At 39.3% G+C, this 15,140-nt stretch overlaps 1 pseudogene across 1 annotated transcript in view; it reads left to right on the top strand.

Annotated features, from left to right (window-relative positions):
• Window positions 1-10,699, top strand: part of LOC308343925 (homeobox protein NANOG-like) — a 41,722-nt pseudogene extending 31,023 nt beyond the window's left edge. The window contains exons 3-6 of the transcript in view: window positions 651-779; window positions 3,052-3,374; window positions 9,734-9,893; window positions 10,209-10,699. The product of the transcript in view is annotated as a homeobox protein NANOG-like (transcript). The remainder of the gene's footprint in view (window positions 1-650; window positions 780-3,051; window positions 3,375-9,733; window positions 9,894-10,208) is intronic.
• The last annotated feature ends 4,441 nt before the right edge of the window (window positions 10,700-15,140 follow it).

Genomic DNA, 15,140 nt, shown 5'->3' on the forward strand with positions numbered 1-15,140 from the left:
GTCTTGTTTTAAGAGGGAGGCAGTGGAAAGCGTATCTTAGACAAGGCATCGTAACAAGAGTCCAGTGTCAATCTCCAACGTCAAACTCCTGCTTTCGTATTGTTTCTCCCACCACTTACTGTTCCCTGGACTTGGGCGAGCTAATCTCTCTGCACCTGTTTTTTCGACTGTAACATGAAACACTGAGGATGCTATACTTCCAAAAGACTCAGAGACAGGAGGAGAAAGTACCCTTTTTTCGAAAACAATTACCAGCCACCACTTTTAATGATTTTACAATCCAAGAAGTTCATCTTTTCTTTATATCTTTAAAAAAATTCTTTACAAGCCTAGCTTACTGAATTTTTAAAATCAGTTTTGGATAAGACACCCAGAACGAGCAGAATTCTAAAAGCCCATTTGGAACCATGAACGTGGCCCATTGTTATGAGGTGATTTCTTGTCTCTTAATGTTTGTGACTTTATGATATTTCCCCACAACCTGACTTGAATCTTCTTTATTGAGATTACACTTTGAGATCAGGAGTTTTTCTATGCAGAAAAGGCAGCCATGCCTAAATCCGTCTTATGTTTAACTGCAAAAAAAATCTCATTTGTTCAGTCATTAAGATGTGGTTTCTAACCTTGAGGCTTTTACAATTTGTAACCAGGGAACTCAACACAAAGCACAGAAACAAAAAATAGATAGAGCTATTCAGAAAAAGGTTTCATCTAAATTGAAGCCGGGATGCTTCTTTGGGAAAGTGATAATTGAGGTGTACCTTGAAGGATATAGTCTTGTAAGTGTTTAATAGGATGGGGGAGGGTGTTCAAGCTAGAAGTGAGGTAGGCCTTGAAAGCCTCATTTCATTTTCTAGGCAGTGAGGGTAAATTATTTTAGATTCATATGAAAACTTGTGACATGACACAATCCATGTTTTAGAATATTTTGGGGCCCCGAATTGAGAGATAAGAGGCAGGAACATGAGGGCCGCTGTTGTGGCCTCCTTGCTCAGACAGACGTGGGAGGGCCTAGAGAGCAGTGACATTGTGGAGGGGAACTGTGAGGCCTGTGGGCCTCTCTGTATGTAACAAATGCTACCAAAAGAAAGCTTTCTCTTTCATTAATGCCATCTCAAAGATGTGAAACATGCTTTGCTGGTGTTGATTTGCTTTTATTTACCTTCTCTAAAATAGCTGGCAGTTTCCGTACAAATGATATGTACTTGGCATGTTAAATTGCTGAAACGCTTTCTTCCCTTGGTGGGTAAATAGGCATGCCTGACTAATTCTGGAAAGCCTCGCTGGGTGACTGTAAGAATGCTTTCCACAAAAGCCTTACACTTGGCCATGTCCTTGTATCTTTGTAATTGTTGTTGTTGTAATACACTAAAAATGTGGTGCTCACAATGAAACACACCCATCCCTCTGCCTGGATGTGAGTTCATGCAAGAAAACATCACTACCTATCCTGACAGAAAGACTGCAAGTCTATTTTGCTCCAACATTGGAATACAAATAATGCTGGAGCAATTTAGACAAAATGGCTATTTTTAACCATGGTATCAGTAGAGATGTTTCTTTTCTTTCTTCTTCTTCTTCTTTTTTTTTTTTTTTTCATCTTTTACAAGAAAATGGTTGCAGTTTATTTTAGAAGTAATCAGTTTTATTACAGGGAGTACAACGTTTCTGAGTACAAATTAGTTATTTTTGAAATATAAGCTCTGCTCTTTTGTAAGCTTTCTTTCTCTGCCAACCCCTAGTACTGGGTAATATTTCGTGATTGATTTTGCTACATCCCTCTCAGATCTAAATTTAGACATGAGAATAATAAAGATAAAATAAAAATATTTATTCATTCATTCATTCATTCCAAAAGACATTTAATGAATACCTCCTGTGTTCTAGGCATTGTACTAAATGACAGGTGTGGTGTTAACATGGCCCTTGCCCTCCAGAAGCTTACATTTTCACAGGAGTCTAGGCTATGCACACAAATATCTCCATCATAATTTATAATATTATGTGTGTCTATAAGCAAAGTACGGGAGCACAGAGAACGTTTATTCCATTAGAAGAAAACAAAAAATATTCACAGAGAATATGACTTTTTAGATAGGTCTAAGAAATAAATGGAAAGAACATTCTAGAATGATGAAAGAGTATGTGCAAAGAAATGAAAGTGCAAACTGTCTCAGGAAGAGAGGATGGGCAAGCAGAAAAAGCACAGAGAGAAAGACTTGTGTCTGTGCCCCGCTCACCCCTCTGAAAACTGAGGAACCTTGGGCAAGTTAGTCAATCTTTCCTGAAAACTGGAATACTAATACCTGTCTTGAAGAATATTCTTTGATTAAATGAGCTATTGTACGTAAAAGCACCTGGCTCCTTGAGCATGCTCAGTAAATATGGTCTGATTTTATTCAAGAGGAATACACGTTTCCTTGAGGTAGAACATAGAGTGTCTGGGTAAGAACGTTGTGAGGGAACTGAGATCCAAAAGATAAGTTGGGACCAAATCATGTGAAAGTAAAGCTAAGTAGTTTAGGTTTTATTCTGAGGGCAATCAGGAACCACTGACTTTTTTTTTTTTTTTTTTTAAGATTTTGTTTACTTATTTGACAAAGAGAGATGACAAGTAGGCCCAGAGGCAGGCAGAGAGGGCGTGGGGGAAGCAGGCCCCCCGCTGAGCAGAGAGCCCAATGCGGGCTTGATCCCAGAACCCCGAGACCTTGACCTGAGCTGAAGGCAGAGGCTTAACCCCTTGAGCCACCCAGGTTCCTGAACCATTGACTTTTGAAGCAGGTCTTAGCTGTGGTCAGATTTTTGTTTTAGAGAGATCAGCCTGGGACAGGGATGAGAATAGACAGAGGAAGAGGGAAGTTAAGTAGAGACTGGAAAGCTATTGTAGTGACTCAGGTGGGGCAGGCTGAGGATGTGAACTCTCATTGGCTGTGTACTAGAGGAAAGGAGTGAACCCCCACAAGAAATGTAATGCACAAGCATATACCAAATTGGGAGGGTTTGGGGACTACCAGTACGTGTGAAAGTGAAAAATCCTGAATTATCTCTCAGCCAAACACTGAGGAGTACAGGCGGCTTGGTGTTTTCTTCTGCAGTAGCACAAATACATCTGCTTACCCGTCCAGCTGCTTGGATTTGGAAGAAGCTAAACCCACATTGAGAGGAACATGGTTATTTTCTGCTGCTAAGTCATTCCTCAGCACGTGGGAGTGTAGAAGGAATTTAATTGTGCCGTCTCCTAAACCTTTTGGTGTTTATCGACAGATCCTTGACTTATCGGGAGAGGGGGATGAATTATTTAGTAGATTCCACCTTCTTTTTACAGATGAAGACAAAACTCAGAAACAGGAAGTGACCTATCTCAGAAACAGAGGGTGTGCGAAACACTAGAGCCAGAATTCAAACCCAGGATTTTCACTGATCACCTAAACACTCTTTTTAAAGAAGTTGTTGAGAATTCAGGCAGACATCACTAATAGCTACACAGTGTGCATTAACTTTGTCTACCCTCCATCTGCACAGAAATAAAGTGAATTGTTTTAACTTTCCTTTTAAAGCTTAAATGGAAGCTGAAGGTCCATCAAATGGAGCTAAATGTAGTTTCTATGTAATTTAATAGTAAAATTTAGTTGATTTATATCATAAAATATTAAAAAAACTACAAAGGCACATTGCTAGAGTAAACTCAGGCAAAATAATTTTTAGTTTTCTTAGCTCTGATTACAAAGTCCTGGGGATTTTTTTTACAAAACAATGAATGACAGGCTACCAATTAGAATTAACCCAAGAATCATTCCTAATGAATAGAAAATGTTAATTCCATCAAATTTGGAATATTTAAGCAACAGAATTATTAAAATGCATTTAAGGTTAAAATTCTCGTCCTTTATAGACATTCATCATTTATACTTTTTTCTTGGGAATAAAATATTGTATAGAATGTAATTCTAAATCATTGACACTTATCTTTTTAAGGACCATTTAAACAATCAGTTTGCATATAACCATTTTAACCTATTTCTCTTCCATCTTAAACAGTATATTTGGGAACCATTCAAGAATAACTGGGTTGGCATCAAAAGAAATGAAATCTTGCCATTTGCGATGACGTGGATGGAACTAGAAGGTATTATGCCTAGCAAAATAAGTCAATCGGAGAAAGACAACTATCATATGATCTCCCTGATATGAGGAAGTGGAGATGCAACGTGGGGGGTTTGGGGGGTAGGAAAAGAATAAGTGAAACAAGATGGGATCGGGAGGGAGACAAACCATAAGAGACTCTTAATCTCACAGAACAAACTGAGGGTTGCTGGGGGGAAGGGGGGTTGGGAGAGGGTGGTGGGGTTCTGGACATTGGGGGTGTGTGTGTTATGGTGAGTGCTGTGAAATGTGTAAACCTGGCGATTAACAGACCTGTACCTCTGGGGCTAAAAATACATTATATGTTTAAAAAAAAAAAAAGAGTAACTGGGTTGGAATCATCATTAGTAATAAGAATCACAGAATGTTACCTCTGTAAGTGTCTTTGGATAGGATCTGCTGTTTTTGACCCCCATATGATGAAATATCTAGAGTGTGGTCATGAGATCTTCTAGTAGGATAGGTAGAATGAATGCAAACCTACTGGGGGGCCTCTGGTTTAAAGTTGGAGCTATATATCTTACCCTCAGGGACCCAAAAGTATTTATTGTAGAAGGAAATTTTAAAAATGGGCCAGGGGCACCTGGGCAGCTCAGTTGGTTAAGAACTGGACTCTGGATTTTAGCTCAGGTCATGATCTCAGGGTCCTGGGATGGAGAGTCCCACATCCTTGGACTACCAGCTCAGCAGGGAGTTTGCTTGTCTCCTCCTTCTTCCTCTGCTCCTCCATGCATGCACAGACATGCATTCTCTCTCTCTCTCTCTCTCTGAAATAAATAATCTTAAAAAATAAAAAATAAAAAATGGGCCAGATGCAAAGTGCAATAAATATTACTGTCTGGGGCAGAGAAGAAAGCAATGGATTGGGGAAAAATTGATCTGGGTTTAAATTGCAGTCTTTCACTGCCCTGGATTACGTCCCTGCTGATGCTGGTGGTATTTTGCTTCAGTTACCTCATTTGTAGCCAGGTGATCACTATGAATGTCCTTTAAGTTCTGACCTATGATCGTGTGGTTCTTCCATCGAGGGTGAGATACTTGAAGCAGAAATCAAAATAGGCTGAATTATGAGTGACCCGATGTCACTCAGAAAATCAAACATTCAAATTCACTCTCATTTCAATCTGTTTTTTTCCCCCTCATTTTAAAAATTGATATTTAACGAGTACTTACTAAGTGCCAGAGTATGTGCAAAGCACACTAATAAATGTGTTCACTTATTAAATCTTTCAACTCCATGAAGTAGGTACTATTTGGTCTTAGCAACTTCTTCACATCATAGGATATTTTTGTCTTGTACCTAATAAGAAACTTAAGCAGCCTTGCTAGTGTTACTGTAGGCAGGATGTGAATCCAAGACAGCCATCTGAAAGCATTACCAGAGCATCTCTCTTGACGGGAGAGAGCTCATTGGCCGTGAATGTTTTTTCCCTGACCAATGATACAACCTCCTGCCCAAAGTTACCAGTATCACTAGGTTGGCAACAAGTCTTTGGAAGTTTACATCATCCCTATATTTTTGAAGTTACTAAATGTGAAAAATATCATGACCTCAGTGTTCCCTTGCTGAGCCAGATTCATAACATTACCACCACCTGCTCTTCCAAAGGTTTCCATTTAATGCAGGTTTAAAAATAAGGACTCTGCTCTCTCTTGCTTTCTTTAGAGAAAAGGTGTAAGTCTGGCTGGAGTGTTTAAGAAATTCCAGGGTGATGCAGTGGAAAGAACTTGTCTCAGATCTTCCACGTGACCTTGGGCAAGTCAACCTTACCAATTTTCAGTTTTCTCCATCTCTGTAACAGAGTGATTGAGGAAAATAATTTGTTCAGAGGAGAAGGGAGCTGAAATGGATTACATATAAGTCTATTTGTCTTTAAAATACACACAAAACCTTTAAAAACTAAAATGTACAGTAGCTGGTAAAACATGTCCTGGCTCCTGAAATGTTGAAAGAAATCTTTTAACTCCTTTTTTTCATTCTTCTTCCCTTCTTCCTTCACTCCTGTCTACCTTTTTTTTCCATCCAGATAGTAGTTTAGGTCCTAGGGGTATTGTTGTGAATACAATAGGCAAGTCTTCTTTTGTCATGAAGCACACATTCCCATGGGGGAAAAGAGAAAGGTAGTAACAAATAACAGAATAAATGAAGTAATTTAAAGTGGTAATAGGGGCCGTGGGTAGAATACAGTGGGGAAAGAGCTTTAAAATTGGTAGTTGCAAGTAGAGGCATTTAGATTTTAGAGAGGGTTATTGGGATGAATTTCTCTGAAGAGGAAATATTTTGCTGGAGATTGGAATGATGAACTGGGACTGGCTTTGTTCTGGGGGAGAACATTACCAAGAAGACAGGGTGTAAGCGAAGGGGCTGCGGGAGGCATGAGTATGGGCTGGTCAAACAAAACAAACAGAATGAAGGCCTGAGGTCAGGAGTATGGTGAACAGGGAAGAGAGTAGAATACTCTCTTAGCAGAAAGCTGGGCATCAGTCAGATCATGCAGAGCATCTTAAGGAGTTCAGTTTTTATTCCAAGTATATTTGAATGTCATCGAAGTGTTTTAAGTGGAGGTATGGTATTATTCACATTTTTATTTATTTTTATTTTTTATTTTTTTAAGTAGGCTCCATGCCTAGCTCATGACTCTGAGATCAAGAGTCACACGCTCTGCCATCGGAGCCAGCCAGGCATTCCTATAGTCACATTTTTAAATGACTGCTCTAACTGCAATGGATTATAAGGGCTAGAGTAGAAGCAGAAAGATGAGTTAGAAAATATAAAATAAGAGATTCAGGGTCTGGGGCACCTGGGTGGCTCAGTGGGTTAAAGCCTCTGCCTCCGGCTCAGGTCATGATCCCAGGGTTCTGGGATCGAGCCCCGCATTGGGCTCTCTGCTCAGCGGGGAGCCTGCTTCCTCCTCTCTCTCTGCCTGCCTCTCTGCCTACTTGCGATCTCTATCTGTCAAATAAATAAATAAAATCTTAAAAAAAAAAAAAAAAAAAGAGATTCAGGGTCATTCAAAGCCTAGGATCCAGGGAATGGGAGTAACCTAAGTCTGATTAGAAGAAGTGGAACTTGAACATGAATCTGGTTTGAATGAATCCAGTAGCATGTAATCCATTATCTTTTCAGGTAACCTACTTTATTTTTAGATAATTCTAGCTCTGAGAAATTATATGCTATAATCACAGAATATAGTAAGTGCCTGATAAGTGTTATAGATTCATCCTTTTTGGTCATACTCAAAAGAGCTAATTATAACACCTTGCATGTATGGAAACTGACTGAACATCCCCTTTTCCTTTAATTAGTCTAAGTGTGCACAACTTCATATTTACTTAGTGACAGGACAACAGCCATTGCCCTGCCCCACAGCCTATTTATTGTAGGTGTACAATTCTCATTACACATATGCTGAAACCATACTGTGACTAAAGTATTATTGGACTTTGTCTAACTAAGTGTACTGAGAAGGGCCTAGGTGTTGGTGGTGACTCAGGCTAGGCCAGTGCTTTATCAACTATCAAATCCCGCTAGCTGCTAGAGAAACAGGTATGTCCCTCAAGCTAACCCAAGTAGGCTACCCCTAAATAGCTTTAGTCACACAGTGACCAGAAGACAGCATAGGCTAGGTGAATGGGGACACGTCCCCTGTTCCAGCCATAGGGAAGGATGGGGCTCTGTCTGGAAAGTGAGGAATCAGGCAAAAGGCCTAGGAAGTTCGTAAAGACCCACAGCTATGATATAGCCTTTTTGGGAGACTGGCATGCAATAGCTCAGGGCTACAGTTTTTTGAAACCTATTTACTAATAAAATTGTCAGATATTTGTACTATGTAAGCTAGAATTTTTTCTGCTTCCTGTTTTTTGTTCTCTTCCAGGTGAACTTTAGTATCGATAAAGTAATATTTTTAAGATATTATTTATTTATTTATTTAATTTTAGAGAGAAAGTGTGCATGAATAAGGGGAGAGGAAAGAGGAAGGAAAGGGAAAGACTCTCAAGCAGACTCTGCCCTGAGGCATGGAGCCCAACATGGGACATGATCTCACAACCCTGAGATCATGACCTGAGCTGAAACCAAGATTCTGATGCTTACCAACTAAGCCACTTAGATGCCTCAATTCTGAACAATTCTATCTTATCTCAGCTATTTTTGGGGAACCAAGAGATGGGGTATGGAATCACATTTGTCCTAGAATATTAAAGGGTAAGCACTTCATCTCTGAGATGCAGCATTATGGGCAAAAAATTAATCAGGAGACCCCAGGGGCATGTTGGGCTAAAGGGGAAAGAATCTGGTGATCCTTTTCTCTGTACTTTTTGAGATAAAGGTCTTGCTTTGATTTGTATATATTATGTTTTATTTTTGAAAAGTGAAGGCATTTCCCTTGCCTCCTCACCATCCTGGTCTTCTCAGAATAGGTGCTCTAGTTCAGTTGTTTTCGAAAGGGTGGTCCTCAGGCCAGAAACATCAGCAACAACCGGGAATTGTTAGAAATGCAAATACTTAAACTCCAGCCAGACCTCTGAATGTGGTACTCTTGGGTTAGGCCCCAGAAATTTCCATTTTAATAAGCCTGCCAGATAATTCTGATACATACTCAAGTTCAGAAATCCCCTGCTCAAATTGGTCCAAAGTGAAGAACTCAGAAGTGTCCCACACTTCACCTGTATGAGGCAGAGCAAGAACTCCTGCTCCTCCTGTGGGCTGGAGGTCAATTTAGGGTTAGAAGCCAATTCTCTTGGCTTCTAGGGCACACTTCTTTACATCATATCATGCTCTGAACCTCAATCCTGGTAAAGAACCACAATGCTAAAGATCACCACTCACATTATCTTTCTTTTAGTTTTGTACTAAACTAAAAAGGAAATAGTGGATGCTAATTTCATACCTAGAAGTAGAACTTAAGAAAGTAATCAGACATTGAGAGACCATCTTACACCAATTAGAATGGCCAAAATTAATAAGACGGTAAACAACATGTGTCGGAGAGGATATGGAGAAAGGGGAACCCTCTTACACTGTTGATAGGAATGCAAGTTGGTGCAGTCACTTTGGAAGACAGTGTGGAGATTCCTTAAGAAATTAAAAATAGAGCTGCCCTATGACCCTGCAATTGTGCCACTGGGTATTTACCCCAAAGATACAGATGTAGTGAAACGAAGGGCCATATGTACCCCAATGTTCATAGCAGCAATGATCACAGTCGCCAAACTGTGGAAAGAACCAACACAAGAAAGAACCAACTTTGGCTTAGCCAAAGTTGAGAGGAATTTTTTGTTTTCATAACTTTCAAGAAATGGTTTGCAAAAATTGTTGTTCTATAACATATAATAAGTATTAGAATAATAGCAATAATAAGCATTATTACCAGGAGAAATGCTAAGGTCTTACAGCTACATTTCAGTCATACTCTTATAAACCTCATTAAAGGCGAGGAGAAAAAAATGACAACTATTGGCTACTGGGAATATCATTAATTCAAAAACTACTTATTGAGAGATAGTATTAACTGAGAATTCAAAAGGCAACTTGAGTGTTGGTCCAGCTCCAGGCCCAATGCCCACCTTGCCTCAAAGCCTCCAATTCTAGGGGCTCTTCTCCAATGCCTGAAATTTATGGCCCTGAAGAAAATTATGCATCCTTGCAAATGTCATCAGCTGAAATACCCCACTCAGGGAGTATCTCTCTTCTTCCTCCCTCCATGGATCTGCTTATTCATGGCAGCCCTGATTTTTTCACCAGTCTCAGAGTAAAACTACTACTCTCTTCTATAGAGGAGAGCATGGTGAAGCAGAAAGATGCAGCCCAGGGCAAGAAACAGATCAGAACTCTGTTCTCTTGGGGCACCTGGGTGGCTCAGTTAGTTAAGTGTCTGCCTTTGGCTCAGGTCATGATCCTGGGGTTCTGGGATTGAGCCTTGTGTCAGGATCCCTGCTGAGCAGGGGGTCTGCTTCTCCCTCTCCCTTTGTCCCTCCTGCCCTGTTTGTGCTTTTTCTCTCCCCCTCTCTCTCAAATAAATGAATATAATCTTAAAAAACAAAAAAGCAAAAACATGTTCTGTCAGACCCAGCTATATGTCCTCAATGCTAGATTACAGAAACAGAAATAGCTCAGTCTTCAGAAGATGTAAGAACTTTCCAACATTCTGAACCTTAGCGATAAGAAGGTTAAGACCTGGTTCTAGAACCAGAGAATGAAATGGAAGAGGTTGCAGAAAAACAACTAGCCAAAGAATAGCAAGACTGTGACTCAGAACACCTCAGCAACTACAGAATACCCAGGCTTCTGTTCTCCTCACCAGGATACCTGAGGAACACGTCTGGAAACCTTCCAATATGGAGCAACCAGACCTGGAATAGCCAGTCTTAGAGCAACCATCTCTGGAACAGTCAGACCTGCTGCTCCCAAGCCTGGAAAAACTAGACCTGGAACAATCAGCCCCACAACTGTGGACAGGAATCCCTGCGGCGCCAGATCCTGTTCCAGCAAAATTCTGCCAGAGATTTGGAGTCCATCTTAGAAACTGCTAGGGATAGCCATAGGATAACAAAATAACCCGCTAAGTACTTTAGTACCCCGCAAATAATGGGTTTATTCCATATTACTCCATATTACTCCATATTTATTCCATATTACTCTGTGAACCTATAGCCTACAGATGTGTGACAATGAGTATATTTTTCAATCTCAATGTAGTCAGTGGCTGTAGTACTTCTAGGATTTGTATTTTAGGGTCCTGTATCTCTGCCTTGATAGTCTGTTTCTCATTATGTTTCTTGTATCCATTGAGGGGGTAAAACTGGAGTCTAATCAAAGATGTTTCAGTAGCACTGGCTTCTACGGACAACATGATGAAAGATGTTCCTGGCTAGAGATAACTAGATGTAATATTAATTTCGATATCTTTAGGTTTTAGAATCTAACCTCAAGAACAGGAAGTAAAAATATAAGGACTTGTGATGAAGGATTATTTGTATTTTCTGAGAATGCGAGGCTTTACTTGTTAGTAACCTCAATTTTTTTTTAATAACCTCAATTTTTATGGTAAAGTGTTAAACTATAATGTGCTTCATTGATTTCCTCTACCCCTGTGCTGATTTACTACAACTGCTCATTTGTTCATCATTCTAGTATTTGTAGAAAGATGTTTCATATTTTAATGTATCATGATAATAGTACCAGTTTGGTCGCTTGGTTTGTAGGCTTAAGTACAAATAAAAAAAAAAATATCCACTTAAAAAATATTCATCGAGGGCACCTGGGTGGCTCAGTGGGTTAAGCCTCTGCCGTCCGCTCAGGTCATGATCTCAGGGTCCTGGGATCAAGTCCCGCATCAGGCTCTCTGCTCAGCAGTGAGCCTGCTTTCCTTCCTCTATCTCTCTGCCTGCCTCTCTGCCTACTTGTGATCTCTCTCTGTCAAATAACTAAGTAAAATCTTAAAAAAAAAAAAAAAATTCATCGAGTACCTTCTATGTGTTCTGTGGTAAGCATTGCTATAAAATCACATCATGAAGATTGTAGTATAGTCTAACAGAACTTATAAAACATTATGAGACATTGGAACTCAAATAAAAGTAAAAAAAGAGATTAGAAAAGAAGAGAACTATAGGTCAGTGTTAAGAGCATTTAGAAGAGGAATGTATTCCCATCAAGACTTGAAGTTTTTTTTTTGAATTCAGGTGATGAAGAGGAAGTCTTTCCAAAGGAAGCATAAGCAAGAATTTGAGGTGGAAAATCATGCCATATACATGGAAAACATGAGTAATTTTCTTTTGTTAGAGAATATATCCTCCTTTAGAGTGCCATTTTGAGGTTTACCAATATAGAGCAGCATGTAGTAAACCCTCAGGAAACTCTTTTGATTGCTACACTTGGAATTAGTCTGTTTTTGGAGAGAAGAGGAATATAGTTTGGTTGCCCTAAGGACAGCTTCTGCCCATCCACATATTTTCCCAAACCCCAAACTAACTAACCAACTGAACCAAAAATCCAACGGTGAAGAAACCTTAAAAAGTAATGCAGTTATAGACTACATTCTCTTGAAGAGGACACAGAGGTATTATCATAGCCTATCACTCTCTCACTCTCTTATTTCCCATGTTCTCCTTCTTTCTGTGATATGGCTCATCCTCACAAAAGAGTGACCAGGCAGTGCAGTCAGCTTCCCCCTGTGGAGTAGGAATATCTCTCTAGGAAACATTCTCACAGCACTCTGGTGAATAAAAGTATTCATCTTCTCTGGGAAAGGATCCGAAAGAGAGGTAGAAGAGGGGCAAAAGGGAAATGAACAAAACAGGTCCTCCTAGAATGTGCTATGTAGTGTCCCACGGGCTTACAGTGTGTTTGTTACTCATTCAGTCCTTCCATCATGTGGTGGCTGGTAGGGCTGAGAACCAAACTCACCACCAGCTTCTTGCTGAACACATTTTTCCCTTCATGATATCATTCTGCCTAGTAAATCAGGAGAGGGCAGTGTTAAAATTGAAGAGTAAGAGTTCGGGGGTGGAGAACTTGACAGGAAAAAGCTGTGAAGGAAAAAAGAATTTGCAAACTAATCAATTTTTTAAAAATTATTTTTATTAACATATAATGTATTATTTGCCCCAGGGGTACAGGTCTGTGAATCATCAGGCTTACACATTTCACAGCATTCACCATAGCACATACCCTCCCCAATGTCCATGACCCAACCACCCTCTCCCTAACCCCCCCCAACCCCCAGCAAACCTTAATTTCTTCTGTGAGATTAAGAGTCTCTTATGGTTTTTCTCCCTCCCGATCCCATCTTGTTTCATTTTTTTCCTTCCCTACCCCCCACAACCTCCCCACACTCCCTCTCAAATTCCTCATATCCGCGAGATCATATGATAATTGTCTTTCTCTGATTGACTTATTTCACTCAACATAATACCCTCTAGTTCCACATTGTTACATTGTTGCAAATGACAAGATTTAATTTCTTTTGATGATGCATAGTATTCCATTGTGTGTATGTATATATATATATATATATATATACAAATGACAAGATTTAATTTCTTTTGATGACTGCATAGTATTCCATTGTATATATATACCACATCTCCTTTATCCATTCGTCTGTTGATGGACATCTAGGTTCTTTCCATAGTTTGGCTATTGTGGACATTGCTGCTATAAACATTTGGGTGCACATGCCCCTTCGGATCACTACATTTGTATCTTTAGGGTAAATACCTAGTAGTATTGCTGGGTTGTAGGGTAGCTCTATTTTTTAAAGTGAAATATACTGATATGTGATAACCTGTAACCTTCCAAAGACCAGTGATAAAGAAGGAAGGGTATAGAGGGGCCCAGCAAAGGAGCTAAGGATTATAGTTCAAGGATTATAGGCTTTTCCAGGAGTTTTGACCCTGAGGAGAGATTGGTTTGGCCACACAGCAGGTCTGGAAGGAAGTTTTGGCACCACTGTTTTCAGATAGGAAAGATGGGTTCCTTCTGTGAAGGATTCAGTCCCTCTGAAGCAGGGCTTCCTGAACTTAAATGTAAATTAGACTCATCTGGAGAAATTTTAAAAATGCAGATGTCCAGCCCTCTGTCAACTCCTCTAGTAATTGATCAGGGGTGAAGCTGACCTTCAATTCAGTCTGTTGTTGAAGCTCCCCAGGTGATTCAAATGTATAGTCAGGGGTGAGAATCCTACTCTGAAGAGGTTGAAGAATCCAAAGAAAGTGGAAATAATAATAAAAAGAGCCAAATATTTATTAGCAAAATAACCAGTAATTTTCTCACATTTATCAGAAATTTCATATATATCTAAAACACTTGTTTTTATTTTTATTTCAGTAGTATTCCTGATGGTAAAAATTGTTTAAAAGAGAAAGTGACAAAATAACAGATGTCCGGGTAATTGTATATAGGTGGAGTTGTTTTTTTATTTTTTTTTCCTGTTCCTTTGTATTTTTTGTTCTTCCCAAACAGATTTAGAACATGCTAATTTTATAATTAGAAGATATAAATAAGACCCAGAGCAAATATCTGCATGTTGAATAATTTTATCTATGTTATATAGAAATATATACCTATAATTACATGATAATTTGAGAGAGATAGTCATATAAGAAAAGATCCCTAAAATATAATAGCAATTCGAACTTTAAGACCATTTTTACCATTGGCTTTAAATATTATTTACCTTTATTAATAAAGAAAATCCATTCACAGGGTCAGCAAATGCTAGTGATCCCTGAGTATTTTGTATTCATCCTTTTCACTCACTACAGCTCCTTGTATTTTCATTAGCTCCCTCTTACAAAGGCACAGATGGGCCAATGAACTTGTTCAAGATCAAGAGACTACAAAATGGCAGAGGCAAGATTTGATTTCAGCCTTGCCTTATGACCTAGATAATGTGTCTGGTATTGATGTGCTCACTTGATTTTTGGGTCTCACTTACATCTGGAAGGTGAGTTCTCATTTCATCAGGAAGTCTTGGTAACTTACTTTAAGAGCCAGGCAGGCCCCAAAGCTATGCTTTTTAGCAGGTACACAGGTATATGGGAAAACTCCTTATTTGAAAGAATCATAAAAAAACAAAACAAAACAAGAAAACCCCAAACCTAAAATATTTAATGACTCTTACACCAATCGCACATTGGAGAGTCAATGTAGAGGGTGAAGGGTTATTCTCCACTGAAAACAACAGTCTCAGGAGGTGGTGGTGATCAGTCCTCATTAGCCCCCACTTCGGTTTAATAGTCATTAGTGACAACAGAGATAAATTTTATAGGTGCTAATTGACCCTGTAGGAAGACTTTGAAGTTCTCCCACTAGCTTAGGACGTCTTTGAAGTTTAGTTTTAGCTGAAGTGCTGGGTCAAAGACCTGAGAAAAATACACAGTGGAGAAAGAATTGCAGGTACCAAATCTTTGCACTGTATGAGTGATCGTCAAACTGTGGTTTAGAGACTGTGACCAAAACAAATCCAAGTAATATTGGGCAGGGGGGGGGGAAAAAA

This window comes from Martes martes (genome assembly GCF_963455335.1).
Source record: "Martes martes genome assembly, chromosome: 1".
NCBI lineage: Eukaryota > Metazoa > Chordata > Mammalia > Carnivora > Mustelidae > Martes > Martes martes.